Raw genomic sequence first — 16960 nt, 5'->3', positions numbered from 1 at the left:
TTGTGTCAGAGCTATGCTGCTCTGAGTCAAGCAAAAGAGCAAAGTAAATGAATTGCAGGATAATATGAACAAGCAGCAACATTTAAAGCTGGGTGGCATAAGCACTACAGCGCTATCACAGTTGTTATTACCCGTCTACATTCTCAATGCTGTGCAAGGCCCTAACCTTGTAACAGATAATCTACCAGAGAAGGAAGATCCAAGCAGCTGATGACACCAAGTACATCTATTCCACAAGAAATACATGGAATGACACAATTGCCTCAAAACCCACTTCACCTACTAGGTCACAACATTATTTTGATGTTCAAGCAGCAGACAACCCCCTAACCTACTTTTAAAGTAGCTAATGGAGCGTGTGTTCCAGTTCTACAGGGAGCAGAAGAGAATGGAAATCAGAGGTCTGCTTTACCTAAGAGAATGCAGGAGGTCAAAGGTAGCACACAACAAGAGGTAAAAATAAGGCCACACATCTTGCATGCTCCAAGGGCATTCGTATAGCTGTAGCTCCAGCCATGTGTACATTTGCAGCTCACACTGAGCAATAGAATGCTCCTTGTCCTTCTTACTACTGCAGAGAAGGAGACCCAGGAGATCCTCGGGACTCTGATTCCTTTCCATTTCCCAGTCTTATCCCAATGCTAGCACTAAGAGCAGTGAGTGCAGTATCATCACACCCATCACTCAGCAAAACCAAACCTTTTCACAGGATTTGGAGCCTTGAGGGCTAAGGGGAAGATGTTGAAAACTTCATTGTGCTCTGCTTTGTTCTGGGCCAACAGGCCCCAACCTCCCAGTCATTTTCCCTGAAGGCTGAATTCAGCAGCATGTAATCATTATTTAAGGTTTAACACCAGTGATGGCTTTCAGACCCTAGGTCGGATGTAAGCATATTTCAACTTGGTCAGCACTTTCCAACACAAATATAATGGGATTTTGCTTCATGCTAAAAAAGAAATCCTTTTTTTCCCTGCTCTTCCCAATAATATCCACATACACCAGGCAGTTTCCAAATACCCTGTCCTTGCCTTGAAAACTTGACAATGTGTGCAATAAAAGGACATGGGGGAAGCACACCCATACCACTGGCCTGGACAAGAAACACGCACACACAAAGTTTGTCTGGATCTTGCGGAATTCTTTTCCACTGCATGGAGCGGTACCACTATTGTATCCCACTCCCCCGAGCAGAGGATTCTCATCTCTCATAGGTGAGAAAATACGATGGGATAGTTCTGTTGTAACTTTAGCAAAGATGATAATTACTCACAAGTTTCAGGCATCATAGGTCAGGTTCCTCACCTTCAGTAACGCCACTAAAATAGTCTTCACTGTGGTCTATTGTCCAGATAAAGAAATTGAGAGACAAGATAAGTTCATCAAACACCACAATGTGAAGAAGTACTCTCATAAATCAGCAGCTACAAATTGTACTATCCTCCACATCATCAGGATTACGTTAATGCAGTTTTGATCCTTCCCCTGCTCCAAGTATCATGTTTGTGTTGCAGAAGGATCTGAATTAAAATGCCTGCCGCTTATCCAAGGTACAAAACCAAATTCTTTCTTTAAACCAACTTAATTATATTACTTGAAGTCTTTAAAGCAAATCCATCTTTTCTAGAGAGAATAAACATCCCTAGGACACCAAGCCTTCCTCTTCACTAGCACAGGTAAGTTTATGCAGTGAACTGAGACTGATCTGCAGAGTCTTGCCGTAATTCCCTCATCATTCAGGACAGTCCATAAAGAAAGAGGATGAGACATTTCCCAAGAAAAACATTCTTACTGCTCTTTGGAAAGGATGTGAAATATTATATGTTTATCCAAATAAATGAAGCCTCCAAGTCTTTAGAAAGAGGTTCCTTGCTAGTGAAGTATTAATAATGCTGAAACAGAGGATCAAGTAGCTGCCCAAATAACCATATCAAGATGCACTCATGTTTATTTAACTAACACTGCACAAAAGTCTGAATCAACACACCATGAGGCAAGAACCTGGCATAAATCTCTTCTATGTGGGTAATATAAAACACTGCCTCAGTTCTAATCAGGTTATCATGTGAAAAGGGAAAGCTTTACAAGCAAGTTACATGTCAGTTTAATCTGGACTCCTTTTTCAGGATTAGATCAGGACTTCATTTCAGAAGCAAAGGCGAGATCCTGACAATCCCAGAAGACCAAAAACCAAGCACTAACAGTTTCAAGCTGGAAACATGATTTCTTCATGTGTTTGGATGAAAGAGGTGGATCACAATGTGATCATCAGAAACTGTCAGATGATTTTAGGCCAAGAATAACAATTTGTTCCAAGGGAATTCTTTTCCCGAGTCCAGAGGGAAAATGCATCAAATGACAATAACAGGGTAGAGCTTGGACTTCTCTGCTGCCAGCACACAGATCACAGCTGTAACTACAAAGAAAGTCACCTTGAAGTGTAACGCAACTCCCAGACCATCAAGGTCCAGAAGAAATCCATTTACAGCTAAGAACTATATAAATATCACATGCAAGAGAATGCCAGGACAGTAATGTGAGAAGGTGAGAAAGGAAAACGGCCTATTGAGAGAAGGGAAGTGAGGAAATACAGCTTAGGGATTCTCTGGTTAGAAGAAAAAAGAAGTCATGAATGAAGCCTGATGTGGAGCACTGCACTTTGAGGTGTTTCTCAGAGGGCCAGGGAAGAGACTGCAGCACTGCCTGGAATAAAAGAGGGAAGAAAATTACTGCTTTTGGTACTTTATGATTTCAAATGGAAACCAGATCTAATATAGAAATTATAGTAAATTCAGTCTTAAATAAGGGACTTGGCAGGCAAAATTATAACTGGTGGTATAAATGAGAACAAAAGCTTTTCTCAAATAACTAGACATTTAGCTGGATAATCCCTAAGGATTCCTGCAATCCCAGATAACTTCTTGCCTGGCCCAAATCAGAGTACCCTTCAAGCTTTATTTGTACCCTCCAAACCTTATTTATACCCTCCTCAAAAGTGCCAAAGGGCCGCTGCAGCTGCTACAGGTCTCTGGGACCCTCATCAGTGCTCTGTTTTGAATGAACCTCACCTGGCACTCATGAAAAAGGGGAAAACAAGACCAGGGAAAAGGGGAAAAATATAGGATATTCTGAGAGAACAATACATTAGCTCCTACACTACCTCAAGACTGATTACTGATGACTTTTGCCTACTGCCAGAAGTGGATGCAAACCTAGATGTCAGCTGAGAACTGGATATGTACAGCAATCCCCAAACTCATAGTATGCAAAAAGCATCCTCCAAAGTCAGAGTAGAGCAGTGTTAGTAATTAGTATATGGGGGAGCACCTCTTAATAGAGCTTGCATCCTAAGCCACTTCTAAACCTGCATGCAGGCATTTGAGGTTCTTCAGAGTTCCTGAGCCAACATCTCTGGTTCATCCAGTGGTAAAGTGATATGATGTAGAGAAGCAGCTTCTCTTAGCATGCTAGAAGAAACCAAAGCAAGGTGACTGGCTGATTTTGTACCAACTACCAGCAAGTGCTTCTCTACCTGCAAGCCACAGAAACACATGTGCTCATATGGTAAATATATAACAACAGACAATTTGTAAGACCTCTTACATGCCAGGAAGGGTAGCAAAATTGTTTATGAGATCTTATAAAAAGGAAGATAGCATTTATTAATAAAAATAATCTCTGACTACACAGACTTTACTCACTCATACTCTCATACATCCACAAGCACCAGCTTTTCTTTATCAGAATGTTTTATGGCTCTAGTTCAATTCCCCATCTTCTTGGCACCTTTTCTTTAGGTCAGTTCCTCCTCTTCATTTGAATGAAATCACACATCTGGCATTCCATAGCCATTAACATACCTTTCCTTTTAACTCTTGTTCTCCTGTTTTCTTTGGAGCCACCACAAATACTACTTCTTTCCCATGCTGGTCGTCTTATAGCTTAACACCTTTTTAATAAAAAAAGATAATATCTACATATTAAGTTCCAGAAGCAGTTCTAGTATTAGGGCTACAAGAAATTGAGGCTACAAACAATAAGAAATTGGTATATACCAAACCCACCAAATAAATTCCTAAAGTAGTATTGGCGATGTGATCACAAAAAGCACCAAACTGCTCCCTGTTGAAGAAAAATCTTATCTACTAAACTCATGTGGCCTTTGGAACAATTCTGGACATGTAACATTGTGCAGAGAAAAGAAGCATGAATGGTATCTACCAAGGTTAACCCCAGGTTTATAAAGTGTTCTAATGAGTACCAATTGGACAAAACAAAAGATCCTCAGTTTCTTATTGGGGGGGGGGAAGGTTTGTTCAAAGAATGCACTTCTGCACATAAATTATTTGAGCAAAGCTATATATATATATATGTATATATATATACAGTGTGTTGCATCTGCGTAACAGTGTTTAATTCATTTGCTCAGTCCAGATCTTTGGTTTGGTGGAAAGAACTAGAAACTAATTCTCTGTGAGGAATAACTCCATAACAACACTAAATCACCAGCAGAGCCAGGAGACACCAGGTGTACACAACAGCCCAACACTTTGTCCCAGTAAGGATACCTGACATGCAGATTTGACACAACAGGCATGTTTATTGATTACAGCCTGTCATAAGACAGTCCGTCTGCTATTTATGTACAATTAGCATCAGGTTTCATCCTGGGCTGTTGCCCCTTTGGATTGAATTTTACTTGGATCTGACTACACACAAATACACGTTCTAGGGTCACATCCCTTGGTGTGAGAGGTTTTTCTCTTTTCAAAGTGACGGGATCCATTTTCAATGCGGGTATAAAAATGCTGCAATAATTGTGCTTTCAATCCAGTGCTTTCAAAATATACACATTATTAACCTCAAACTCAAAACCATTTCAGGCAAGGACATGGACATGAGCTCAGATTAAGGCTGTCCAGCTTTTCAGTCACAAAATGAGCTGAAGTTAATACTTTACAGTGTTAATTTGCACCTGCCTTATGGCCAGCTCAGGAGAACTCTGCCAAAAGCATGAGTAATCTCAACAGAAGATGACATGGGTCGGTCAGCCAGCTCTGTTAAAATGCAGGGACCAGATTCCCTGCCTATTAAAGCATTTGCTCAGAGGATGTTGTGCTACTCTATGTCTGAGAACACTGGAGAGCTGCAGAACACCAGCCCTGTGCTGAAAAGAGAGGGGCAGCGCAGCCGCACAGGTAGCCGCTTGGATTTCTTTATAAATCCAAGTACAACGTTTTGTGGTGTCCTCTAACAATAAATAATACAAAACCTGACTTTAATCCTGTGTGACTGTATTGTGATGCAGCCGTTTTTAGGTTCATTAAAAGCTGGCATGCAATACAAACATCAAACTCCATAGATGTGTGGGTACCAAATACTACAATTAACAGAAAGGCTTCAGCTGGCACTGACAGTTAAAGAAGAGCCAGAAACCTAAAGGAAATCCAGGCTTTGCTGCTTCCCAGACCCATCATAGTGCCATGCAGAGTTAACCGAGCTACTGTCTCTTCCTTTGTGTTGGGTTTATCAATGCAGAGCATGTCCAGTCTTGCTCTAACTCCTTCACTGCCCTGCTGTCACCACAGTGCTGAGTGCAGAGGTTGAGGGCATTTAGAATATTATGGGAGACACTGTGACATAATAGGCCCAGTGGACAATCTATTGTATTGTAACATAATACTACATTAGTATGCTACCAGTATAGTGTACCAATATTATTATAGGAAGCACAAAGATTATGAAACAACTTTCAATTTCAGGGTCTTTCATATTGCTGTGTTAAAATCCTTAAAGCACTAAGGAGATGTAGGTAGGGAAGAAGATAAACCTGAAACGTGATCACACAGCAAGACATCTGCATTGGTTTACAAGGTTCCTGGCTCCAAGTGCACATATACTAACTGTTTAAAAACAGTTGGAGTTAAGTATTCATTTTTGACTCAAATGAAATCACACTTATTAGCTCCTGATACAGTAATATGTAAGAATGTACAAAGTGTGGGTTATCCTCAGGTGGGGATCCAGTTTAAAAGGCTGGAAGTCTTCCATCCAAATACATACAGTTTTTTACCTCCAGACAATCTGTTACCCTATGCAAGATTTCTGACTATGAAGATAACTGACTATGGAGATAAATTCAACACAGTCTTTACAGTTTCCAGCTGAGACTGGTGGTGAATCCCTTCCACCTCTCCCAAGTAGGTCACAGAGCACTCCTAATCAGCACCAGTATGTTACATTTTTTCACCTGTGGCTGTTTATAGGCCAGGAATGGGTTTTAAGTAAAATCCATAGCCAAAACAGTGTTGTAAAGTGAACTGCAGCAGCAGTGTTACTACTAGGGATGACCTTCTGCCATCCCAAGGAAAGCTAAACAAACAAACAAACCCCTGCGAGTCGTTACCACTCTGCCAGGCTCACACTAAACAACCTCATGTACACAGATAGTATCCAAGTTACTCCGAGAGCAGCCTGTGCTAATATTGGCAACTGAAGCCCCATTGACACAGTCGTGACACAGGTCACAAATGGTGTCTGGCAGCATGCAGAGCCTGCTCAGAACCAGGGAAGTCACACTCATTAGCATGCTGCTTATTTCTTGTGTTGTCTTGAAGGTATCTGGCACTGTTTAAGCTTTAAGAAACAGACTTTGCCTTCAAACATTCTCAGAGCTTGTCCAAGGTTCTAAAGAGCACCAAAAGATCATTCTCCCATCTACCTTTATTGATGGGAGCTGTGCATTCGGCTAAGCAGCATGTTTCAGTATCACCTGGAATTTTTTGCCCTGTGGGTTTCTCAGATAGCACACTTCCCTGCTGTACTGAGGCTTCACAATGAAGTGTTAAATGTTGTCTTTACTTCAGCCTTCATGGAAAAGTGTATGATTAGATATTTATCTAAGTAAATGGGGACAGAGATTGAGTTCAGAATACTTTTATCTGTCTCACTGATAAGGGGATAGAGCTCATGACAAGCAGGCAGGATGCATTCAAATGGTCAGAAACAAGACTGCGAAGTTGGTTTCAACTTTTTCCACTTGATCAGCTGGTGGTCACTCACAGACTTTACCACTGGGGTATTTTATGGAGCAGTTCAAGAGGAAGACCTAAGGCCAAGAATCACAGGTAGCACAGATCATGAATATAGAAGCCTGGAGCTGGATTGATGTCTAAAAGTTCTCTTGCTCCCTTTACCACAAAGCTGGGTAGCCATTTAAAGTAGCCTGAACTGGTCTGTCTAAAGCTGTCTGTCTGTGTAAACAGCAGATTAGAAGCATTGTATAAAGGCATTGAAGTCATGCTTGAAATGGGGCAGTTATTGCATAAGGATGTCATTAGTGAGTCAAGTAATTCTTTCCTAGATTCAGTAGTAACACACTGCTTCTCACAAAGCAGTGGGGTGTAAAACAGTAGCAAGTGATAAATGCTACTTTTCAATAGTTTGCAAGACATTTATGGAGTATATTCCCAAAGCTTGTCTATATGGTTTAATTTAATGTCTGCTATCAGCTTACTCTGCTCAGCACTGTAAATCACATCTGTGGTGATAACTTAGACTGCTGTAGTTTGAATTGTGTCTGCTGCATCACAGTTTAGTCCTCAGAGATGTACTTTACACAGACTTATAACCATAGTGGTTGCCCTGTACTTTAAAATCACTCTGAACTGACAAAGTGCTCCGTCTGACTGAAACTTTGGATTGCTCCAACTCTTATCTTTTTTAGTAAGAGAGTTTCTACAAAGATGCAGGTATTTAAAACCACCATAAAATATGTCAATATTATTGGGTGTATGTAAGCACAACAGCCACACCACTTTCAGGTTCATGAAAGTACAGATTACTGCTGGTTTAGGGCTCCCAGGGCTCCCAAGATCAGCAAGTTCCTGATCCCTTCCATGTCTTATCACTGCCTCTGTAAATTAGCAGAGATTCATCACTGGGAGAACAGATTGGGGTGGGTGGGTTAAGCTTGTGTATTTGCTAAAGAACCATATGGATCATTACAAGGTGTGCAAAGAGGAAAAGCTACATTTATCAGGAATTAAATTAACATACTTTGCAGGAAGGTCTTTGGTATTGACTATGGCAAAAGCTCCATTTTGTGAACACTTTGAAAGTGTTTCTGAAGAAGCCAAATGATAGAATAAGAAAAAGGATAGATAAATGTAACCCTTCACTACTAAGTCATCTAAATAAAGAGCTCAGTCTATGCCATCAGGTCTTTCTCCACTGGAAGTAACTTTCCAGGTTGATTTTCTGCAGGCATAGCTGTATAGAGGGTATAGAGGTATAGATGCGGTGAGAAATGTCTAGCATCTGTGCACCCCACGCAGCAGTTACACCTCTGAGCTACATGGCATGGCTGTGGATGACCATTTCCAACTAGAGGAAGAGGGGCAGGGAAGCACAGGGTCTTGCAGCTGAAGAACCAGAGCAAAGCCCAGAGCTTGCTTCTATCAGACCCCTTCATGATGCTGATTACAAGTCACTTGGTGTGTCTGACCCTTAGTTCCTCACACTCAAAATGGGAGTAAGGACATTGTATTCATTAAAGTGCATACATTTCATGACAGAAAAATATGCTTGTCACAGGGCAAGACCTGTTAGAATGAGAGTTCAGCCTTAAGGCACTACTGAAATATAGGCAACAACAGTCAGTTTACAGTAAGGAGAACCCCATCCTTTCCAAAGAGCCAGCCCCCAAACCTGCTAAATGACCCACAGCTCCAGCTCCAACTGTAACATGCCTTTCACAGGGTTTTCTTTCTATACTTCCTTTTCATTTTGGAGGTTCCCACTGATTAATGCAACTGCTTTGGAGCTCATTCATTCAGAACGCATTGGGGAATTATTACTTCACACTGGTCAAACAATTCAGTGATTTGTTTACAGAGAATCTCTGCTAAATAGCTGGCCTGTTGTCATGACCCTTCACCCACATCTTGCCATAGTGCTTACCAGAATGTCATGCAGGAATAAACTCAGCAGCATTGAACGGGTGCCTCCTAAGAGCAGTTAGTGTGAGGAGAAAGAGGAATTCCATATCATGTACAGTAAGCGAAGCTGTTTGACAAACAGCCCTTGCTTGTGGATGAATGAGTGGTTTACACTAGCGTTCACCACTCCATAGCCTTATGAAACACAAACAGCTACAAGCAAATGTTCTTGCATAACTGCCTATGTACGCTCCAATACAATACATCATAAAGGAATAAAGACTGGAGCCAGCTCTTCACAAAGCCCATTCCTGCTTCTGTAGATCACTTTTTTCATTGTGCTATCATTTGTCTGCAGAATTATCGTGCTTAAAATCATGCCAGTTTTCAGTGAACAAACAGTGGTAAACCACAAATGTTTGCAGATTCTGATGCTGTAAGGAGTAGATTTAGATTGGGGTGATTAAAGCAAGTTTCCTTTACCAAAAGGATCTGGTAGATAACCCCAAACTCTCCTCCTCTCCTCAAATAAATACAGCCTCTTGCAACCACAGTCTTTCCTACACTGAATCTCTTCAGCAGGTATCATGTTTCCGAAGGAGCGGAGCGGTTCTTGCAGGAGAAGGGATCTGCAGCCCAGCTAAAGGGCTGTAAATTTCCATTGCCCAGCCTGCTCCTCATTGTGTGCCACAGGCTGGCCTGACCTTTCCACAGTGCAGCCCCTGTCTTTGTGCCGTGTTCATGTGCATTCCAGCAGCCCTCGGTGCTCCCAGCACACGGTTACAACCGGAGGACGAGGAAAGTCCATAAGACAAAAAGAGAAAGAATTCCAATAGGAGATGAAACGTGGGAGGGGCTTTGCTGCACAGTTCCTGCTGCAAATAAATGAGACCCTGATCCAGCTTCCCGTGAGATTTGTGTTGCAGTTCCTATAAACCAAGGAGATTCGAGCTCTTTGCCAGATACTTTGTCATAATCACAGAGCATGCTGAGAACGTGCATCTTTGGAGTCAAATCTCTTCCCTTAACTGGCACATGTGGATCTGTGATTGATTTTGCAAATTAGGGCCCCAAATATAGAGCCATGTGCTGAAGGGAGCAGAAATGTCTTAAATCCACAAATCTGTTTCTTCATAACCCTCCATGTTTTAAGACAACTTTAGAAGGAAGGATACACGCACTTGTCCCTAAGGATACACACATTTGTTCCTTTCCTACCACCCAACCTTTGCTTTTGGTATGTGGAAGATCCAGCTCCTACTCACTATCCTGTCAGACCCCCAAGGAGAGCAGGCAGTGTCTGCTTGGTTGTGTTATTAGGCCCCCATACACAGAGGGGAGGCAGAAGAGGGGCAGAGCCATGGGAACAGCAGGGCTGCACCCACTGTTCAGACCATGCAGTCTGCTGTGCTCTGAAATCAAAACTAGGAGAATCAGATGCCAGCTTTGAACAATGCTCATTCCTTTATTACCCTTTCCCTTTCCTTCTCTTCCCTTCTAACATGAGCCTTCCTCAAAGGGCTGGACCATGTGCTAAGCTCCTTTTAGCTTGTAGGAGCAGCAAGCAGCCTGTCTCTGAGTTAGCTGGGCTTTAAAATCCAGCCATCTGCTCCCTGTTGTCCTGGAACATCCCAGGTATGTGAAGGACCTGGCTGTAAAAGCAGTACCAGAAGCCATGAGGTCAAAGGAGGAGCTTGGGATCACTTTTTTGGACTGCTGGTAAGGGCAGGGCTGCGCAGTCAGTACAGAAGGTGGTAAAACACACAAAACACAGGTTTCATGCAGTGGGTTGGGGAAGTTTCCCTCTTAATATGCACAATCTCAAGGAAGACATGAGACTGAGAAGGGTTTGATGCAAGATTTGGGGAGGCTGTCCCTAGCTTGTTAGACCCTAGAGACTCAGCCATTGTAATGCTTAGGTTTAATGACAGTAGAAATATAACACATTTTATTGCCTTACCACATCCACTGTGCTTTCAGATACAAAACACAATCCCAAGAGATTAACTCCATTTGATTTCAGTACAGCAGTGAATATTTTACTCACAGGGAACAACAGCACAAGACTTCTTGGAATCCGAGGCTCTACCATCCCTTCTCTGGTCAGCAGAACTCCCTTAGGATGAACAGCACCTACCGAAGCCCAGATGGTTATGTCCATGGTGGAACCATTGCTTCCAGAACAACTTCCCTATTTATTAGTGATCCACAATAATTAATGGACTCTCCCAAAACAAAGCATTCCCATAAAGCCCAGAACTACTCTCTGCCTTTGAGTGCTCTCACCAACGCAAAACCAGGAGCACCTCCATCTGTTTGATCCCCTTTCTGAAATCTGGTCCAGTATTTGGTGGTTGGCCATTACACTGCACCACCATGTGAGGTGGGAGCATAGCTCCCTTTTCTCTGTTTTACTGATCCTCAGAGGCCCTATAGCCTCAGGAAGTCTGCACTCACAGCTGATGCTGTTCTAAGGGCATATTTTTCCACTGACACTGATTTCTATGATTAATTCTGAGATTAATTCTTAGATTCTATGATTAATTCTTACACCAGTATTATCCTATAACCTCTCCTCCCAAAGAGCACTTAACTTGTCTTTTAACCTTGTCACTAAATGATAGGACGTATTAAGATCCACTGTAACTGGCTCTTCATAGCCTTCTGCAGTATCCTAGCTGGCCTTCATCATGCTAGTCACCTTTACAGAACCACAGAATGGTTTGGGTTGGAAAGGACCTTAAGATCATCCAGTTCCAACCCCCTGTGCTGTGGGCAGGGACACCTCACACTAAACCATGTCACCCGAGGCTCTGTCCAACCTGGCCTTGAACAGTGCCAGGGATGGAGCATTCACAGCCTCCCTTGGCAATCCATTCCAGTACCTCACCACCCTTACAGTAAAGAACTTCTTCCTTATACCTAACCTGAACTTCCCCTGTTTAAATTTGAGCCCATCGCCCCTTGTCCTATCACTACAGTCCCTGATGAAAAGTCCCACTCCAGCATCCTTGAGTACCTCCCCAGCACCACTGGATACCCCGCCAATACAAAATAAGCTGTGTGCTGACATATCTGGGGCAGGAATTGGCAGTTGTTGCTTCTTTTCTTGTCTCAACAAAAAGAAAGCCTGCTATGTGTCAGGAATCCTTCTGCAGATGTTTTTACAGCAGTAGCAGACCTTGGGACCCTGCTGCTGGGATTAATGAGAACCTGCCAGTTCCTGTATCAAAGCCTGTCTACAGACAGGTACCACTTTTACATCCCTTTGCTAAAAAAGGAAGACCCATCACTGAAACAATGAAGTAAAAGATGCCATCAGAAAACAAGGACATGATGGTAGAGTTAAATGTGAACATAAAAGCAATACAAAAGCAATACATTTACTAACACATTGTCTTGAAATGGATGGACTTGCTAGAAGCATCCTACCTATAGTTATTTAGTGTTCAGACAGTGCAACTCAGTCATGCCTGGACTGGAAGGAGCCCAGGTCCTACCGCAAAGATGTTAGCAGCTGGCCCTGTCAGTAAAAAACTTCTTCCTTATATCCAATCTAAACTTCCCCTGTTTAAGTTTTAACCCATTACCTCTTGTCCTATCACTACAGTCCCTAGTGAAGAGTCCCTCTCCAGCACCTTTGTAGGCCCCCTTCAGATACTGGAAGGCTGCTCTGAGGTCTCCACACAGCCGTCTCTTCCATGACAGCAAGACTGAAATGTGGAGGAACAGAAAATACTTTTGTAATTTAGGAAGAAGAAACACAATAACTAGTGAAAAAGCACTCTCCATCTGACATGAGTTCACTGGAAACTAGGTAAAGAATGGTTCCTGTTAAACTAGAGGGTCTTTTCTTGCAATGAATAGGTGCACGTGTACTGTGCAGGTATGTGTAAATCCACAGAATTAGACTGAGCTGCACGCCCTTTGAAACTCAGGCCAGCAACACCCTTGTGTAAGTATGTTGAAAACCACTACTTGCAAATAATTGTGATTTTCTTGTATCTACAAGAGAAGGTTTGTATAAACCTGCACATTTTGGATCACCTATAGATGTTTTCTCCCAGTTTGCTGCACTAAGCCAAGAACTCCTGAACTAAAATGTTCATAGTTAAAGCATCTTGATTCTTCCTCTGCTCCAATATAACTGCAGAGATCGCAGACAAGCATGTTTAGTATGTTAAAGAAGGTGAAAGTTTGCTTCAAAACTAGGAAGTGGGTTTGAACTTGCCCAGAGAAAAAAGCACATTCTTCTCTTCCAGCAATACAAAGTAGGTTAGATGGAGATTTCTGCCCAAACTGCTGTCTGTAATACTTCTCAGTGCAGTGAATCTAACCCAGATTTATAGTCTTTTATGTATTACAAAAAGGAGAAGAGTATTAAGAAAAGCCATTAAAGAGGGGATAAGAAGGAAGGTAGGAATTAGGAGTTTCGTGACAGAAATGCAGTGTCAGCCCTGCTACTGCTTGGAGTTGGGGCCATGGAGCTGCAGCATTCTTGCCTCTCTCAGGCTCTTAGATACAATTTGATATCTTCTCCCCTAACATATCTAATATCCTTACTAGCAAATTGCAGTGGACTTTGAAGGGAAAATATACAAAGACAAGAAGAGTTGTACATAGAAACGAGAATGTTGGAACCCAACTGACTTGAAACAAGTTACATGGGCAATTATACACTTGAATGAGTCATTGCTCTGATTATAGTAGCTATAATGTCACAACAATTACCTGTTTTGTTTTCCCCCCATGAAAATTCATGTTAACTGTGCACTTGCTGTAGTTCATTTTCCCAGGCAGAGCAATCTGTCACAAAGAAGCAAAGATGACTCTTTTGGGCATCCACCTGCAAGAAAGCAAAAATGGAAAAGCTGAATATTTTAATACCTTTCTCCATCACAGCATTCAATCCACATTTCCATGCTTAGATAAAATCCTGCCCTGCTGAAATCAATACTATTTTTGCTTAAATTGCTATTTAGGCTTTAAAGTGCAATCTAACATCAACTGATTTACTGTGTAATTTTTGTTCCTGTGTTTGTAGCAGGTAATGTGTTTCTATTAATACATAGATATGCATCTATTAACTAGAACTTGAAGGATTTGAATCTTCTGCCCCTCCAACTTTTCAAATTAGTGCAGTTAGATCAACTATAATTTGTACCAAAACCAGCTGTGAAATATATTATTTGCTGGTTACACAGTATTTTTTAATCAACAAAGCTAAAAGCTGTTTGCAAGTGAGGTAAACACATATCTTATGGACAGGGCAAACTGAAGCAATATGAAGGGAAGTGTTTTACTAGAAGCAGACCCAGGGCTTCCACATTTCCAGGCTACACTCCATCTGAAAGTGAGTCTTTGCTCATGTAAGCAAGTGACTATCTGGACCCCTGAACATGATACTGAAGCATATAATTATCTGATTTGTAAAGTTTGGGGGTTTACTTACCACTAATTCTTTCTTGGATTGACTCCCTTTGTACAGAACCATAACTAGAGGGACACTGGAGCATCTGTGGATCCCCTGTTTATGCCCTTGAGAGATAAATAAGTAAAAACCAACAATGAAAGGAACAAAGCTCATTGCAGAGTGATATTTATAACCAGAATGTACACAAGAAGTATTACACAGAGTGATAACCCTGATGATAATGAAACAAGTAAGAATTGAATGTGGCATCTGAGCTTTATAAAAATCACAGGAAACACAATAGCCTATTATTAGGCTGTAGGATACAAAGAGGTTTCAGCTAAAAGGCCTTATGTAACACTGCACTGTGCTGTAGTGAAGGTCTCCCCATCCTGACAGGCTTACCACTGACATAAACATCAGAGAAAATCCATAAGGGAGAATGTGGGGGGTTTAAATACTCTATTACAAATAAAAGTGAGAATGGAATATATTGTAATTATGATTAGTATAGAAAGATCTGACTTCCTCTAACATGTCTAGACAAACCATGTTCACATGCACAGCACAGCCCGCTCCACACCAGCAACTTTGGCCATTAAATTCTGTTAGAATACAACTGACCCGCCTGTAAGAAACATTTCCAGTCTCTATGAGAACTGGCATAAAGAAGTTGCCTGGCATGGTTGGGAAGGCAGGGGTGGGAAAAGGATTCATGTACTAATTCAAACTTTCCATTACCGTGTTTACTGCTATTTAGCACTTAATACAGAGAAGACAGAATAATAAAATACATGCTATTTATGGTGAGTTTCCTTCTTTTATCACACAGTATCTACATTTTAAAGACACAAGTCAGGCTCTGAACTGAAATGCAGATCCTATCCAGACCAGTAGATGGCACAAACCATTTATTTCACTATATTCATCACAATATTTATTGTAATGTCACAGAATCAGAGAATCACCTATTCACAGTGTTGTTATACATCCCTCTAACCTAAAAGCAGTCAATCTTAAAACACTATAATCTTTAAATAGTGTGTTCTAAAAACCACATTAAAATAATATATAGCACTGGAAAAATCTATTATACACATGCCAATAGCAAATAATCCTATGATAAAGTTAGGAAATACATAGATTCAACATTTTGTTTTAAGCTTCTTGTATACTTGTAACAACTGGTTACAAATACCAAGTAGAAGTTGTTCAACACTGCAAAATTGAATCCAACATGAAAAGGCCCCACAGTGTTAGATGCAAGCTATAAACCTGGTGGTGAAACTTAACTTTGCCAGGTAAATCTATGACAATAAAATGCCAGGAAACACAATTACGGAAACATCTTGTGCCTTATAAAGTAACAGAAAGTAGAAGTACCACAACTCAGGTTAGACTCACAAGGGAGAAAGCAACACTTTATTTTAGAACAAGATTGAAAAGAAACAGAAAATAATCAAACCTTTAAAGCAAGTTTGACAAGGAAAAACCCGAGAGCTCTAAATATTTGCCTAAAGCAAAAAAACCCTAATAGCTTACAACCAATCTTCCAATAGCATCTATAAAATGCACATCCTTTCAGTGCTGAGTCAAACAGACATACCCAGCATATAAGAGGTTTTAAAGGCCAAAAACGCCTAAATATTTGCAACTGAATCAGTTCGTCTGCAGGCATACTTCAGAGCATACTTCTGTAAATCATTTATGACAGAGACAGTTGTGAGTTATCAGGTTCTACAGAGCATCTTTCTAAACAACCAGAAACATAGGCACTAAATATAGATAAATTGGGTTCATTATTTCAAGAATACACACTCCTGAAACATAGCAGTTGTTTGCTTGCTATTACAAAGCTGTTGGAAAACCTTAGTTCTTGGAAAGAAAAGGGAACAAAGGAAGTGAATGACACTGAAATACAGCATAGGGGAAATCTCTCTTGTGTTCTTGCAAAGCATGATGGTGCTCTTGTACAATACTGACAGAGTTCTTGGAATACTACAGAAAGAAAGACTCAAGCTACCCAACTCCATCTCTTAAGTTCCAAAGATAACCTATAGCTACATAATTATAGGATTTAATGAGACTTAATTTTAGATTTTCAAAGAAATATTATGACATCATGTCACTTTACAGGGCAAACCACTTCTTTTTATAGCTGTTACTCACTGCAGAAGCACATATTAAAAGTTGAGCAATCATAGGGTAAATTATGCTCGTATCTGTTGGTCAAATTACAGCTTAATAACATGAGAAAAATGGTAAATAACACAAAGTTTCATTATTTTAATAGCAACTAATTTACCAAATAATTATGAAAAATAAAGCAGCAGCCAGGTCTAATGGGCTGGGATACAGAAGCAGGAATGTTTTCCTCCACTAAGTCACAAACTCCTGAACTAAAATGTTCAAAGTAAGAGCATCTTGATTATTCCTCTAATTGAGAACAACTGCAGGCAAAGCCTCAGGTAGTGCTTGACTCTGCCAGCCCTCAGGAGATCTACTGATCATGCAGATCAGTTCAAGAGGTTGATCTGAAAGGAAAACTGATTTGGTTTCTACTGTCACGTGCTGGCTAGATCCACTGCAAGGGGAGAATAGGGAATATGCA

The 16960-nt window shown here is 41.0% G+C and overlaps 2 long non-coding RNA genes across 3 annotated transcripts in view; both read right to left on the bottom strand.

The window, feature by feature from the left end:
* The window catches only part of LOC134159221 (uncharacterized), a 52804-nt gene extending 48870 nt beyond the window's left edge, over nucleotides 1-3934 (bottom strand). The window contains exon 1 of the long non-coding RNA XR_009963077.1: nucleotides 3858-3934. This is a non-coding gene — a long non-coding RNA (uncharacterized LOC134159221). The remainder of the gene's footprint in view (nucleotides 1-3857) is intronic.
* An 8083-nt stretch (nucleotides 3935-12017) lies between these two features.
* On the bottom strand, nucleotides 12018-14502 carry LOC134158180 (uncharacterized). 2 transcript variants are annotated; one of them, XR_009962631.1, is made up of 3 exons: nucleotides 14389-14502; nucleotides 13668-13782; nucleotides 12018-12129 (listed from the first exon to the last, which is right to left on the bottom strand). It is a non-coding gene; the product is annotated as an uncharacterized LOC134158180 (long non-coding RNA). The 2 variants fall into 2 exon arrangements; XR_009962630.1 differs by having other exon boundaries at nucleotides 12024-12228.
* Nucleotides 14503-16960: the final 2458 nt, after the last annotated feature.

The sequence above is a fragment of the Pezoporus occidentalis genome, unplaced genomic scaffold, assembly GCF_034315485.1.
Source record: "Pezoporus occidentalis ecotype Australia unplaced genomic scaffold, CSIRO_AGI_Poc_V1 ctg10, whole genome shotgun sequence".
NCBI lineage: Eukaryota > Metazoa > Chordata > Aves > Psittaciformes > Psittacidae > Pezoporus > Pezoporus occidentalis.
The sequence above is the reverse complement of the archived record's forward strand: the minus strand, read 5'-3'. Positions and strand labels throughout refer to the sequence as shown.